This window comes from Protopterus annectens, chromosome 6.part0 (assembly GCF_019279795.1).
Source record: "Protopterus annectens isolate FY-2018-M chromosome 6.part0, PAN1.0, whole genome shotgun sequence".
Lineage (NCBI taxonomy): Eukaryota > Metazoa > Chordata > Ceratodontiformes > Protopteridae > Protopterus > Protopterus annectens.
Genome location: NC_056737.1, coordinates 1,157,332,599 through 1,157,347,609, shown reverse-complemented (window position 1 = coordinate 1,157,347,609; position 15,011 = coordinate 1,157,332,599). Strand labels below are relative to the sequence as shown.

Below are 15,011 nucleotides of genomic sequence, written 5' to 3'. Positions count from 1 at the left end.
GGACATGGAGCAACCAGCAGATCCATCTGTACATAAACTTAAAAGAATTGATGGCAGTGCAGTAGGCCTTGCTGGCTTTCAAGGACCTACTCTACCCTGGGACTCTGCTGATCAGGACAGACAATACCACGGTCATGTGGTACATCAACAAGCAAGGAGGGATTCACTCTTACCCCTTGTGCAGACAAAGCATGAGTCTGTGGTCCATAGCAGCATCCATGGGCTTACATCTAACAGCCTAGTATTTCCCAGGGAGGCTAAACTCCTTGGCGGATCATTTGTGCAGACATTTTCTGGATCCTCAAGAGTGGCAACTGAACAAGGACATTTTTCATCGCATCACTCATCATTGGGGCACCCCACAAGTGGATCTTTTCTCCTCTCACACCAGTCATCTCCTTCCAACCTTCTGCACCAGGGAGTTCCACAACAAAGCTTGGAGTGTGGACGCGTTATCCTTCCCATGGACACATCTCTCAGTTTATGCATTCCCTCCTCTGCCTCTTCTTCCCAGAGTGCTGCTAAAGATAAAGGATGAAAAACCAAAGGCTATTCTGATAGCTCCAATTTGGCCCAGGCAGCATTGGTATCCCCTCCTTTGCAGCCTTTCACAGGCTCAGCCTTGGCATCTTTCCCTGGTACCAGATCTGTTGGTTCAGGGAGGGGGAAAGTTCCTTCATCCTCATCTTCAAACTCTGCATGTGACTGCCTGGCTAATACTTTAAATCTTTCCCAACAGGTGGTTGAAGTTTTTCATGAGGCCAGAAGGCCTAGCACCAGAAAATCCTATGCAGATAAATGGAAGAGATTTTTCTCTTGGATGCTGGCTAAAGGAGAAGACTCTTCTCATCCTTCTCTTTCACTCATTCTTGACTACCTAGCAGGACTGCTTAATGATGGACTTTCCTTTTCTTCAATCAAAATTCACGCTTCAGCAATTTCGGCTCATTATTCTTTTGAGCAACCCATTTTTTCTCACCCCTTGATGAAACAGTTCTTGAGGGGAGCTAATAATCTTAGACCTCCCAGAAGAGCACCTACTCCTGCTTGGGATCTTAATTTTATCCTGGAAAAACTTACTCTGCCTCCCTTTGAACCAGCTGCCTCTGCAGATTTGAAGTTTCTATCCTGGAAAACTGCTTTCCTTTTAGCTATTACTTCAGCTAGAAGGGTATCTGAGCTGCAAGCCTTAATGGCAGTAGAACCTTTAATTATTTTTCACTCAGATCAAGTTTCTCTGAGAAGTAATCCCTCCTTCATGCCTAAGGTAGTTTCCACTTTAATCCTTAACCAGTCTATTCACCTGCCTACATTTTTCAACAATCCCCAAAATAAAGGGGAAAGGATTCTGCACTCTCTTGATGTTCATAGACAGCTGAGATTTTACTTAGACAGGACTAAATCCTTTCGAAAATCTGGACAGTTGTTGGTTAGTTTTGCTCCTGGAGCTCAGGGTAAAGCTATTTCAAAACAAACCATCTACAAATGGATTGCTCATTGTATTCACTTTTGTTACCTACAGCATGGAAAGGTCCCCCCTCAGGGTATTAGGACCAATTCTACTAGAGTAGCCTCTACCTCTGCAGCCTTTCTGAGAGGTGTGCCTACTAAAGACATTCTAGAAGCAGCTACTTGGTCTTCTGTCCATACTTTCACAAAGCATTACAATATACCTTTGTTTTCTAAATCCAGGGCTGGTTTTGCCTCTGCAGTTTTGCAGGGCCTTCTTAGCAACCCTTAATCTGTGATCCTTCCTCCACCCTTTGTTTTTATCCTGGGCTTTGGGAATCAACCCATATGTGAGGACTGCAACAGTGAAACATGAAGAACATAGTACAGTTGTGTACACTTACCATAAATGTAGATGTTCGAGTGTATTCACTGTTGCAGTCCTGGTTTCCCACCCCCCATTCACCCTTTTTTCCTAAAGCACAGACTATATACATTTTTTTTGTATGACATGTGTCCAGGGTGCTACCTTCCTGAGTTAGCCTTCTTTTGGGGGCTCCTGACAGTTAAGGCAAGAAAAACTGAAGAAATGGCGTTGGCTGCCTCCCTTTAAACCTGACATTCTGACAGTTTTACAACTGGCGGCAGCCTATGTCATATACCAAGGACTCTGGTATTCGGGCCGACTGAGGGCTACTGGGAGCACCGGATAACCCATATGTGAGGACTGCAACAGTGAATACACTCAAACATCTACATTTATGGTAAGTGTATACAACTGTACTTTCCGAAGCTTATGGAACAGACTAATTCCATGGTGCCATTTACTTCAGCTCCATCGCCACCAGCTACAACTCTGGCACCTGCAATGACACCCACATCAGCACCAGCTTCCTGAGTTTCTACATCAGTGCCAACTTCTCCTGCTGCTTTGCAGGTTATGCCCTCTTCTTCAGTGCTGAAAACTGAAATTCCCTCTGTACCCAGGGCAAGATATTCCCTGATTATTGCCCCTTCCTTGGCCAACTCCCTAGCCCAGTTTTAGAAAGGCCTGAATCTCCCTCCTGTGTGTCTGTTTGCTCCTCCAAGAGTGTTTCAGAAGTAGACATAGTGAGGTAGATGGACCAGCTTTTGACAGCTAAGGGTCTTCCTGCTCCTTCTCAGCCCCCTCTCCCACCTGGAGCAGGGGAGATTTCACCTATCACTCCAACATATAATGTTAAGTTGTCTATCTCGCCTTCATTCTTGCTGGTTGGGTTCGGAGCTGATCCTTGGCTCCTACTCGGCCATCTTTAAAAGCTCGAGAGCTGCCTACTGGCTCGAGGCCCACCCTATATCCCATGATGCCTGGCGCTAGATACCCAGATCTCGTTTGCCGCTTCTGCTGCGAGGTTGCTTTTACTGGCTCAGGTCGTATTTTTCTATTTTATTGTTAGCTTTTAAAAAAATTGTTTGTATTATAATAGTTGTAGTTATAGTAGTTATAGTTATAGTAGTTCTAGTTAGTTTTTTGTGATTTAGTGATCCCTTCCTCAGAAACTCGTTTTTGTTAGAGTTTCCCCCCCTCCTTGATTTCTTCAAGGTAGCCGTTTTTAGTTAGAGGCTAATCCTTGTTCTTTTATATTGTAGTTTTATTAGAAATTATTTATCAACAGGTTTACTTGCTTTTTCTTCAATATAGTGTGTGTGTGTGCTGTTAGGGTGTGGTAACTGGTGTTGAGTGCATGTGTTTTTTGTTAGTTACCTACTTCCCTTTTATTGCTTTTTCTCTGTGATTGACTTTCCTTTTTACAGGAATGTCCAAAGATACGAAAGTATCTGGATTCAAGAAGTGTGACTCATGCTGTCAAAAGATGTCACTGACAGATGGTCACACTTCTTGTGTCTACTGTTTGGGCGCCCTACAACTGCAGGACTCTTGTTCGGTGTGTCACGCCTTTAGTCCAAGAGTCCTGCAGGAACGTAGGAATAAGCTAATCCTTAGGGGTTTGCTCAGACCTGAAGGGTCACCGGCTAAGGCCCAGCCAGTGAAACCCTCAAAGCCAACGAAGCCATCGGCTCCCAGTTCAGAGCCGGTGTCAGGCGTGGCATCTGCTTCAACTTCGGTTCCGGCTTGAACTGAAGTACCTGTATCCCAGTCGGCCCCGACTCTAGTGTCGGAACCATCAGGGAGCCGAAAACGCTCTAGATCTCCATCCCTAGAGTCGATACGCTCGGCTCCGGGGTCGCCTCTATTACAGTCGGAGCAAAGTCATCAATCCCACTCTTCTTGGTCTTCTAGACTATCTGACCACAATTTGGAGAGAGTGGTGAGCAGGCTTCTATAATCGCAGGCCCTGGCAAAAATGTTATCCAGCCCCCCCCTCATCAGGGTTTGGCGCCGCCTGTCTCTGCAGTAGTTTCTCCTTCGACTCATTCCTTGAGTTCGGAGCCGGAGCTCGCTGGGGCTCGAATCGTGGAAACGTCGGCACCAGTACCTACCCTTTTGGTTCCGTCATCGGCTCCGATCACCTCCATGGTGCCATCCTTGGAGGGATCTGGGTGCTGGGACTCCCTCGTCGGCTCCGAGGGGGCGAGTGGCATCGGACCCTTGTCCGACCCCGTTCTCCCTCTCGGAGCTTCGGCACAGGTGAGTTCAGCTCCTACATCAGCTTTGGAGCCGTCCCTCTCGGTGCCGGGAAGGATTCCGGTCTCTTTGGAGCTGGAGCCTTCTCCACTATCAGGAAGGGGCGCCTTCGAGGTCATGAGGAGTGTGCTGGCCTCTGAGTCAGCCCCACGATCAGCCTTATCGGCTCCTCCCCGCATGGTGCCTGCTTCTGCCTCTGCCCCTCCTCCAGACCCCAAGCATGGGGAACAAGCACTCCAGGGCACCCCATTGGGTGTATCTTCCTCTTCCGAGGCCTCCCCTGATCATTCAGAGGAGCCCCCTCGAAAGAGGAAATGCAAGAGGAAGCATGTTGACTCCCCTGAGTCTGTCACTTCAGATACCAACTTAGAGGATTCGGAAGGGTCCCCGAGATCCCCCTCTGAGGATGTCTCTTTCTCAGACATCCTTGAGATTCTTAGGCAGAGGGGGGACTGGACTATCCTTAACCCTTCTGAGGATGAGTCGGTATTCCTGGATGCGTTTGGTTCCCGACCCTCCACCTCCTGGGTGTCTCCGCCTTTCGATCCACTGATGTCTGTGGTGGCTCAGAAGGCGTGGTCAGCCCCAGACACAGTGGAACCAACCCCCCGAAGACCCAAAAAATTTATTACTGCACCACAGGACAAGCAATTTCTGACGAAGGGTGTTCCCATTGATGCCATGGTGGTAGCAGTGGCCACAAAAAAGGAGTTGGCTGAAACTTCGTCTGTCCATCCCACTAATAAGGAATCTAGGATGATGGACAGATATGGGAAGTGGATGTTTTCCTCAGCGACCTTCTCCATGAGGTCGTTGAACTATTTGTGCCACTTTAGCCGCCTTCAAAGGGATCTCCTTAAAGAGTTAGGAGATACCCTTCAAGATCCATCAGCTGCGGGGCCCAGCCTAAGGTTGTCTCCCAGCTGGCGACTCTTAATTCGGTAGTAAACTCCTCCATGTGGCTCATCTCTTATGCAGCCAATGGCGCGAGTAGGGCTGCAGGCACAGGCGTGGCTTTGAGGAGGCATGCTTGGATGCGGTTATGCAACTTTGCGGAACCCTTCAGGGCGTCTTTCACCAACACCCCCTTTGATGGTTCTGCTCTGTTTGGACCACAGGTGAAGGATACCCTTACCAGGTGTGAACAGGAAGGCAAGACTCTCTCTGCTGTGGGAGTCAGTTTTTCCACTCCTTCAAGACCGTATCCCAAGGGTCAGAAGAGTGGGAAAATGTGATTCCGGAAACCCCAAGGAGCTGTGCCTGACACACGTGGAGAGTTCCCCTCCAGGGGCAGAGGAGGGAACAACAACAGACACTGCCCTAGGGGCAGAGAGGGTCCGCAAAATCAGGGTCAAAGAGAATCTTTCTCTGACAAGCCCTTCCAGCATCCCTGAAGTGCTGCCTGGCTTTCCACCTTCGGAGGCAGTCGGGGGAATATTATCGCTGTACTCAAAAGCCTGGCAAAGTATAACACACGACACATGGGTACGGTCTATCATATCCGAAGGCAACAAAATCCCCTTTTATCGCACTCCACACATTCCCAACAAATCCCTTCCAGATGTTCCACCCAATCTAAGGGATCAAGCAGTTCAAGAAATATCAAAACTGCTAAGAAAAAGAGCAATCCAGCAGACCAGTAAGGATCCGGAATTTACTCAAGGTTCTTTTTGGTACCAAAAAAAGACAGGGGACTGGAAACCCATTCTGGATCTCAGCAGACTAAACAGGTCTGTTCAAAGAACGAAGTTCCGGATGGTCACGCTACAGCTCATTTTACCCTTTCTGGGTCAGGACAATTGGATGTGCTCCATAGATCTTCAGGACGCGTACTACCATATCAAAATGAACAGACGCTCCAGAAGATTCCTCCGCTTCCGGCTGGGAGCCAGTCATTATCAGTTCAGAGCTCTGCCCTTTGGTCTCACCACAGCCCCAAGGGTGTTCACTAAATGTTTGGCAGTAGTTACCGTTCACCTGAGACGGCAAGAATTCCAGGTGTTTCCATATTTAGACGAATGGCTCCTTACTGCTACCACCAGACATCACCTGCTGCGAGCCAGAGACTACACCATCCAAACTTGCTCCAAACTAGGCATCGGAATAAATTTCAAAAAGTCTGCATTGTCACCTTGTCAATCTATCACCTTTATAGGCGCAAACTTAAATACAAAGAACATGTCAGCGAGACTTCCATTAGACAGAGTGCTAGACATTCGCCAACATGTGCAAGTCTTATTGGGATGCAAGAAAATTCAGGCCAGATTCTTCCTAAAAACCTTGGGTCTCATGGCAGCAGCTGTCTTACTAGTTCCCCTTGCTCGTCTTCATATGAGGATTCTTCAGTGGATGCTGTTCACCCAATGGTCTTTCCAACAACTTCCAATGTCACACAAGATAATGATCACACAGATATGCAAAAAACAATTTGCTTGGTGGATGGTTTCCCCATCAGTTCCCCAGGGCAGACCATTTGCTCTTCCTTGTCCAGTGGCTACGGTGACCACAGATCCCTCCCTGGTCGGGTGGGGGGGGCACATTTTCGGGGCAGAACAGTCCAAGGCACCTGGCAGCCTCACTAGTACCATCTGCATATCAATGTCTTGGAGATGAGGGCCGTGCTTTTGGCGTTGCAAGCTCTTCACAACTCTCTTCCCACCGGGACCATTGCAATGCAAACAGACAATATGTCTGTAGTGTGGTACATCAACAAGCAGGGCGGAACCAGGTCCTACCCCCTATGTTGAGAAGCACTCAGACTCTGGCAGTGGGCGATCCCTTCCCAATGATTTCTGATAGCAGAGCACATCCCTGGGAAGTCCAATGCTATAGCAGAGCAGAGCAATTCTCATGCCTCACGAGTGGTCTCTCAGTCAGACAGTGGCGGACCAAATCTTCCGCAAATGGGGTCAGCCTTGCTGCGACCTTTTCGCTACCCCCTTCAACAGCAAGTGCAACAATTTCTTCTCTCTCTTCCCGGACACTCCCCCAGAGACGCTCTAGTTCACGATTGGCCTCAGGGACTTCTTTATGCATTCCCTCCATTTCCCCTGATTCCCAAACTAATTCAGAAAGCTACTGCATTGGGATGCAAGATAATCCTCATTGTCCCTTACTGGCCTCGACAAATTTGGTTCCCGTTCCTGCATCATCACATTCTGGAGCAGCCCTGGACTCTGGACCCAATTCCAGACCTCCTGATCCATCAATCGGGCGGGCTGCACCAATCCCTTCAATCTCTCCAGCTCACTGCTTGGTTGCTCCACTTCTGACCTTAGCCTGGCTTCCAAACATCTCCCACTTGGTGCGTGAAATCATCTTATCATTGCATAAGTCTACCACTAGAAAGACATACTAGTAAGTGGAAACGTTTCTCTTTCTGGGCAGAGGCTAGGAATACAGATCCCTTTTTAGCCCCAGTGCACCATATTTTGGATTTTTTAGCAGATCTTTTTCATGCTGGATCTTCTTCTGCCACAATTAGAGTTCAGTTAGCAGCAATTTCCAACTTTATACAGTCTATCAGATGCTAGTATTATGTTCCATAAGCTTTGTAAAGCTTTTCTAAAAGGGACTACTTTACTCAGGCCCCCAGTGAGAGATCCCCTGCCGCCGTGGGATCTAAATTTGATCTTAGCTTCCCTGATACTGCCCCCCTTTGAACCTGCAGCTTCCTGTTCTTTGAAGTTTCTCTCTTGGAAAACCCTTCTTGTGGTTGCAATTACTTCAGCCAGAAGAGTTTCTGAACTTCAGGCTCTTTGCGTTCGCCCTTCTTACCTAGTTTTCCACAATGACAGAGTTTCTCTCAGGACTAATCCTTCCTTCCTTCCAAAGGTTTCTTCTGACAATAACTTGAATCAGTCTATTGATTTGCCTGTATTTTTTCCAAATTATTCCAACAAGGCAGAATACAAATTGCATCAGATGGATGTTCATAGACAGTTACGTTTTTACTTGCATAGAACTAAACAAATCAGAAAATCAGACCAGCTGTTCCTGTCCTATGCTGAAGGTAAACAAGGTCTACCTGTATCGAAAGTAACATTATCTAGGTGGTTGACATCTATTATTATGTTTATATATCAGATGAGGAATAAAGAGCTTCCTGCTAAACCAAAAGGTCACTCCACTAGAGCTCTAGCTACTTCAGTGGCTTTTCAGGCAAGATTGCCAATGGAAACTATTTGTGTGGCAGCTACATGGGCCAATCCTTATACCTTTATTTCACATTGTAAGCTTGACGTGGTCTCCAGGAGCAGAGCTGATTTTGGTTCCACTGTTCTGAAGAGTCTGTTCCGATGAGCCTCCCAGAATTGAGGTGCTAGGGACGCTGTCCCAACCAGCAAGAATGAAGGCGAGATAGACAACTTAACATTAAGAAGTTATGTACCTACCATAACGTTCCATGTTAGTTGTCTTCTTCTCGCCTTCTTTCTTGTGTCCCACCCTCCATCCCCCTGTCCTAGTAGACCGAGAAGAGTTCCTTATGTTTTTCTCACTGGCTGAGTCTTTTCTGGCTATTCCTCCTGACTAGTAGTCTCTCCAGTAGGATTTATGCATTCTAGGACAGGATTCCTGTATTATTATTATTATTATTATTATTATTATTATGTCTGCAGTTAGACTTACCAAACGAGATCTGGGTATCTAGCACCAGGCATCATGGGATATAGGGGGGCCTCGAGCCAGTAGGCAGCTCTCGAGCTTTTGAAGATGGCCGAGTCGGAGCCGAGGATCGGCTCCGAACCCAACCAGCAAGAAAGAAAGCGAGAAGACAACTAACATGGAACGTTATGGTAGGTACATAACTTCTTATTCCTCCTCTAACCTCTCTGCAGGTTGTAGAATCTTTGACTCCAACCACTGAGGCTCCTATGACCTCAGCACTGACTCCCTCATTACAGTTGTAATCAATGGGTCCCCGGGATCATGTCTCCGCCATTGGGTTCAGGGGGTTTGAGTCGACTCCTGCTTTTTATTTGGAGCCAACCTTACCTCTTCTGACTGCAATGGCTGGGGGTCTTTCCTCAGCTCTGGCTCTGGAGTTAGGTCTGTAAGGCTGGGGTGTGACCCCAGTTCCAAGTTTGTCTGTCTCAGTTCCGGGCTCCCATCCCATCCCAGGGGGACCTGCCTTTCAGGCTATGGAGAGAGCTTTGGCCACCACAGTCTCCCAGGTGGCTCCTATGTTACCAGAGTCTAATCATATGATCCCTGCTTACTTGGAGCTGCCACCAACCTCCCTGTCCAGACAGAGAGCTCCAAGGATGCAAGAGATTTCTACTAAGGATTACCCCTCATCTGAGCCCTCACCAAGTGTTCCCACTGAAGAGCCCCCGTGGAAGAAGCTTTGTAAAAGGAAACACCTTGACTCCACTGAAGAGTCTGTCACTAAGGACATGAATTTTGATGATGGGGAGGGTTCGGGAGGGTTCCCTCCTGGTCACCCCCGGAAGACATCTCCTTTGGAGACATTCTAGAAATCCTTAAAGGGGTAACTGGAAGCCCAAAGACCCTACCTCTGAGAAATCTGTGTACTTGCAGGCCTTTGAAGCTTACCCATCTACTTCCTTGGTGACCCCTTTTGCTGATAATCTCATTAAGTTGATCACTCAGCGGGTTTGGAAGGCCCCTAACTTGATAGAACTGATTCCCCAGAGATCAGACAAAATACTGTTTGCTCCTGAGGATCATCAGTACTGGGTGAAAGTATTAGCAGTAGATGCCATGGTGGCAGCTGCCACAAAAAAAATGAACTAGCTGAGGAAAGTTCTTATGTTCATCCCCCTAACCGAGAATTTAGAGTGATGGACAAATTTGGAAAGCGGATATATGCATCATTGACCTTCACCCTTAGGTCCTTGAATTTCATGACACATTTCACTAGGCTTCAGAGAGATCTGATCAAAGAGCTTTTGGATACCCTGGCAGGAGCTGTATCTGATGATGTCCAAGAAAAAGTGTCCTCCCAGTTAGCTATCCTGGAGTCTATTTTTAATTCGTCCATGAGACTTGTTGCATGTGTAGTCAAAGGGGTGACCAGGTCAGCTGGTTCAGGTGTTGCTATTAGACGACATGCTTGGATGCACCTGTGAGAGTTTTCAGAGCCTTTCAAGTCTTCTTTCATCAGTGGTCATTTTGACATAGCTTCTCTGTTCAGCCCCAAAGTTGAAGAAACTCTAGCCAGTTGTGAGAAAGATAGAAAGACCATGTCAGCAGTGGGCATATGTTTTTCTGCTGACCAAAGTCCCCGAGGCCTTTCCAAGACACAAGTGTTGGAGACTCCCCTTGGGGCAGGGGGGAGCATTAATGGAAAACGCCATCCAAGAGGCAGAGGTAGCCTGCAGAATCAGGGTTCCAGAGATTCCTTCTCCGGACAACCCTACCAGCACTCCTGAAAGGGGGCCTAATTGCTTACCTCTGGAAGCAGTCAGGGTAAAGGTTTTCCTTGCACCCAGTGGCCCGGTGACAAATAACTACAGATGCTAGCATGCTGAAAATTATTACCAGAGGTTATCATATTCCTTTTACTCTTTATCCAAGATCTAGAAGAAGACACCCTGATGTTCCACCCAATCAGGGGGACCAAGCAGCCTTAAAAATTCAAAAGCTGCTAGGAAAAAAAAGTCATCCAAGAAGTCTCACCAGACCAAATAGGATCTGGATTTTACTCAAGATTCTTTTTAGTGCCAAAAAGGCAGGGGACTGGAAACCAGTTCTGAATCTCAGCTTTCTAAACAAATTTGTTCAACAGTCCAAATTCCAGACATTCATGGTTCAGTATATTCTTCCTTTTCTAAAGGAAAATGATTATGTAAGGTCTTTCTCAAAGGAACCATACATCTAAAGCCTCCATTCAAAGATCCTCTACCCTCATGGGATCTGACTGTCATACTACTATCACTGGCACTTACCGCCTTTGAGTCTGCAGCAACTTGTGACTTAAAGTTCCTTACCTGGAAAATGCTTTTCCTTGTAGCTATAAGTTCCGAAAGATGAGTGCCTGAGTTACAGGCCTTATGTTCAAATCCTCCTTACTTGGTTTTTCATAAGGACAGGGTTGCACTCAGAACTAATCCATCCTTTCTTCCTAAGGTAGTTTCAGAGTCCAATATTAATGAAGCCATAGACTTGCCAGTCTTCTTTCCCAGCTTTTTTAATAAGGGAGAATATTATCTGCACTTGTTAGATGTTCACAGGCAGTTACATTTCTACCTCAGCAGAACTAAGGAAATTAGGAAATCAAAACAGTTGTTTGTATCCTTTTCTGGCCCAATTTTAGGAAAACTTGTTTCCCAAGTTAACTTGTCAAAATTATTAAGAGACTGTATTACTTATATTTATGATAAAAGGAAACTCAAGGTACCAGTGCCAGTTGGGGCTCATTCCACCAGATCAATGGCCACTTCAGCTGTTTTTCATTCCACGGCTTCCATGAGCAAAATTGTGCAGCAGCAACGTGGGCTACTCCACATACCCTTATTACTCATTACAAATTGGATCTGGTCTCCAGGGGAAGGACTTCCTTTGGTTCTATGGTTCTCAAGAATATCCTTCCATAGGGCTGCCCAGGATCTAAAGTAGCTGGGGACTGTGTCCCAACTGTCAAGAATAGATGAAGATTGACAACATCAGATAAAGAAGTTATGTTCTTACCATAACATTCCATCTGTGTTGTCGATCTTCATCTATTCTTGGTATTCCACCCTCCTTCCGCCGCCTGTGGACTCCTGGAGAATTGAATATTTGTCCTGATACCGTCAGTGTTTCACCTTGGACATAGCTTATTCATTTTTGTTTATGATTCTGTCTCTCTACTGGCTGCAAACTCGATCTGAGGTAACATAGAGAGGGGCATTGTGGGTAAAGTATTAGCTTGAGAGATTTTTATCTAGTGTGAGCTGTGTAATGGCTGAACCGGTTCCGAGGATCGGAACTGAACTCAACTGTCAAGAATAAATGAAGATCGACAACACAGATGGAACGTTATGGTAAGAACTTAACTTCTTTTTTTCTGTGGTTGCTCTTCTGTTTACGCTGAGACTCCTGTTATTCTCTTGTTTTTTATACGTTGAAAATGCAATGAGACAAGGTCAGTGATACACTTTATCAGAAAGGGTATATTCGGGTTTTGGTAAAGTAAAAATTGAAAAGGGACAAGGCTTTAAAGCTGATCATGTATTTTATGAATAATTTTGGGTCTTCATAGAGAAGACTGTGTATGGTAGACAAATTCCAGATGCCAATTGCTGTGAAAATCACTATGAATTACCATGTAAATGCTGAAATGTTGTCATGCTATTGCATGTCTGGCATTCATTTCTCACCCACAAAACCTTTTAGAGAATACCTAATCATCTCTCCTGTTCTACTATGAGTCTAAGTTTGAAAGGCTTTTTGGAATTATACTGCGGTGGTGGTGCTGCGGTAGCGTTGTCGCTCACAGTAAGACGTTGCTCCGTTCGGCTCTCAGTTAGAACGTCTTCTGTGTGGCAACATGTGTGAATGGGCGTTCCTTCGTTGAAGGTTGTGCATCAGGCCCGGCAAGTCGGCACGTAAAAATTTACTGCCAATCATTAGCGTACCAGAGTTCCGCTGTGGCAACCCCCAACCGGGAAAAGCCGAAAGACACAACAACAACATGGCAGTAATGTTTTTCCAAATCCCATAGACTGTTGTGTAAAAGTATTTGAAATGCTGAAGTGAAGAGTCCTGAACAAAAAAAAGTGCAGGTTATGTCTTTGATAAGTTTTTAGTTTCTTTATATAACTTTATGAATATTGTCATATTAACAGTTGCAACATCTTTACATATTTACCTTCACATTTAGCAAATCACGCATCTAAAACTGGACCCTCATGTCAGTAAAAAAAAAAAAGATACACATGTAGCATTGGCATATACCCAACATTCCCCATGTGGCTTTTGAGTATTCCCCAGTCCCTACTGCCATCCAGTAGACCCCTCTGATGGGCATCTGATTGTGTATCACTAACCATGTTAGCACATTAATGTGAAGGGCTGAAATCTGTTAATTGCAGACAGATTTTAGAATTCTACATAGTTATGAAAACACATTTTAAGCTTTCTTACAGAAAAATTAAAAAGTTAAAGGCTAATATGTTGCATATTGTTCAGTTGTTGTTTAGCAAGTAGTGCATTCATCTGTGTTCAGATCTAAAGGCTGTATGCTCTGTCCACACACCAACTACTTGTTGGAGTCTTGATGCGCCATCCCCACACATGAAGTGCTAAACTGAATTCTATAACCTCTGCTGATGATACTTTAGTTTGCTGCCAAGATCTCCTATGTTTTATAGGAAGAAGAGTTATTGTTTAGTTTAGTCAGATTCGTTGTGACCTTAAGAACATTACTTGTCTGGCAAGAAAGTACAATTGTGTAAAATTGTACCATAACTGTAGATGTCTTTCTCTTCACTGTTGCAGTATTCTGCATAGAAGGGATTCCTGCCCAGGGCATTCCGACACTCGGCCAGTATGCAGAAGCCTAAAAAAGATCTTGTATGCACTGTATGTCACATTTATGTTCCCAGCACAGAATGTAGGGCATAAAATGGATAGATGGGTGCAACTACCCAGAACTTAATTGCTACAGAAGAGAATACTCTCCATGGGCCAAAGAAGTCCATGCAGATCCAGAAGGAAAAACAATGCAGAAAAAACAAGAAGGGGTTGGAGGGAGTGAATACTGCAACAGTGAAGAGAAGGACATGTACGGTTATGGTAAGATTTCATACAACAGTACTATGTCGTTTTATATCACTGTTGCAGTATTCTACATAGAAGGGGGAGTAAAAAAGCTCAATAAACATAATGGAAGGTGGAAGGCTGAGAAGAACCCTCAACAAACCCACAAAAAATGGTTTCAGCAAAACCTGCTCTGGCCCTAGAAACCATTTCCAACTTACAATGCTTAGTAGAGGTATGCACTGAAGACCAAATAGCAGCTTCAAGGATGGAGATACCAGCTGAGGCAACAGCCCTAGTGGAATGAGCTCTAACAGAAGTAGATAGAGATTTGCCATGAAAAGAATAACAAAAGGAAATGCCCTTAGATATATAGAAGGAGATGGTTTGCTTAGAAATGGCCATACAAGACATGGGATGAAAGGAAACAAAAAGTTGATCAGACTTACGAATAGTCCCAGTTTTATCCAAATAGTGCCTGAGCTGTCTTCTTGACAGGAATGCAGGACCCTCTCACTAGCAGACTGAGAAGGGAAAAAGGAAGGGAGCTGTACTGACTAATTCAAGGACAACTCATTTACTACCTTGGGCATAAAAGAAGGATTAGTATGAAGGGACACCCTATCCTTGTGAAAAAAAAAACAAAAAGGAGGAATGGCCATAAGGGCCTGGAGCTGAGAAACTCCCCAAGCATAAGTAAAAGACAGGAGCAATATAGTCTTCCAGGTACAGTGTTGCAAAGAAGCAAAATCTGCAGGCTCAAAATGAACCTGTGTCAGTTTATCCAAAACAAAAGTAAAGGCCCAAGGAGGAATAGGTTTTCTTGAAGGCCTAATATGCAGGACAACTTTAAGAAATTGTTTGACCTTAAAATGAGAAGTCAAAGGAGGAGTCAAGGGCAGAAAAGCAGAAATGGCTGACAAATGGGCCTCTACAGAAGAACAGACCAAGAAAGCCTGGAGCCACTCACACAAATAAGAGAGGATCAGAGGGACCCTCCTGGTTATGAGCTTAGCACCAGACTGAAAATCTTTTCCATTTGAACATATAAGATTTTCTGGTTGAGGATTTCCTTGTCTCCTGTAAAACCCTGAGCATGTCCTCAGAAAAAAAGGTGCCTGAAAGGGATCAAAACCCTATCACCCACAATGTCAGATGCAGAGTGGACAAGTGGGGATGGATGAGAGACCCCTTGCCCTGTGTAAGAAGATCCAACCAGTGAGGTAACTTG

General features: G+C 45.5%; 1 protein-coding gene across 1 annotated transcript in view; it reads left to right on the top strand.

Moving 5' to 3' along the window:
* IFIH1 (interferon induced with helicase C domain 1) overlaps positions 1 to 15,011 on the top strand; it is a 2,457,004-nt gene that overhangs the window by 2,071,207 nt on the left and 370,786 nt on the right. The gene's annotated exons all lie outside the window — the stretch shown is intronic.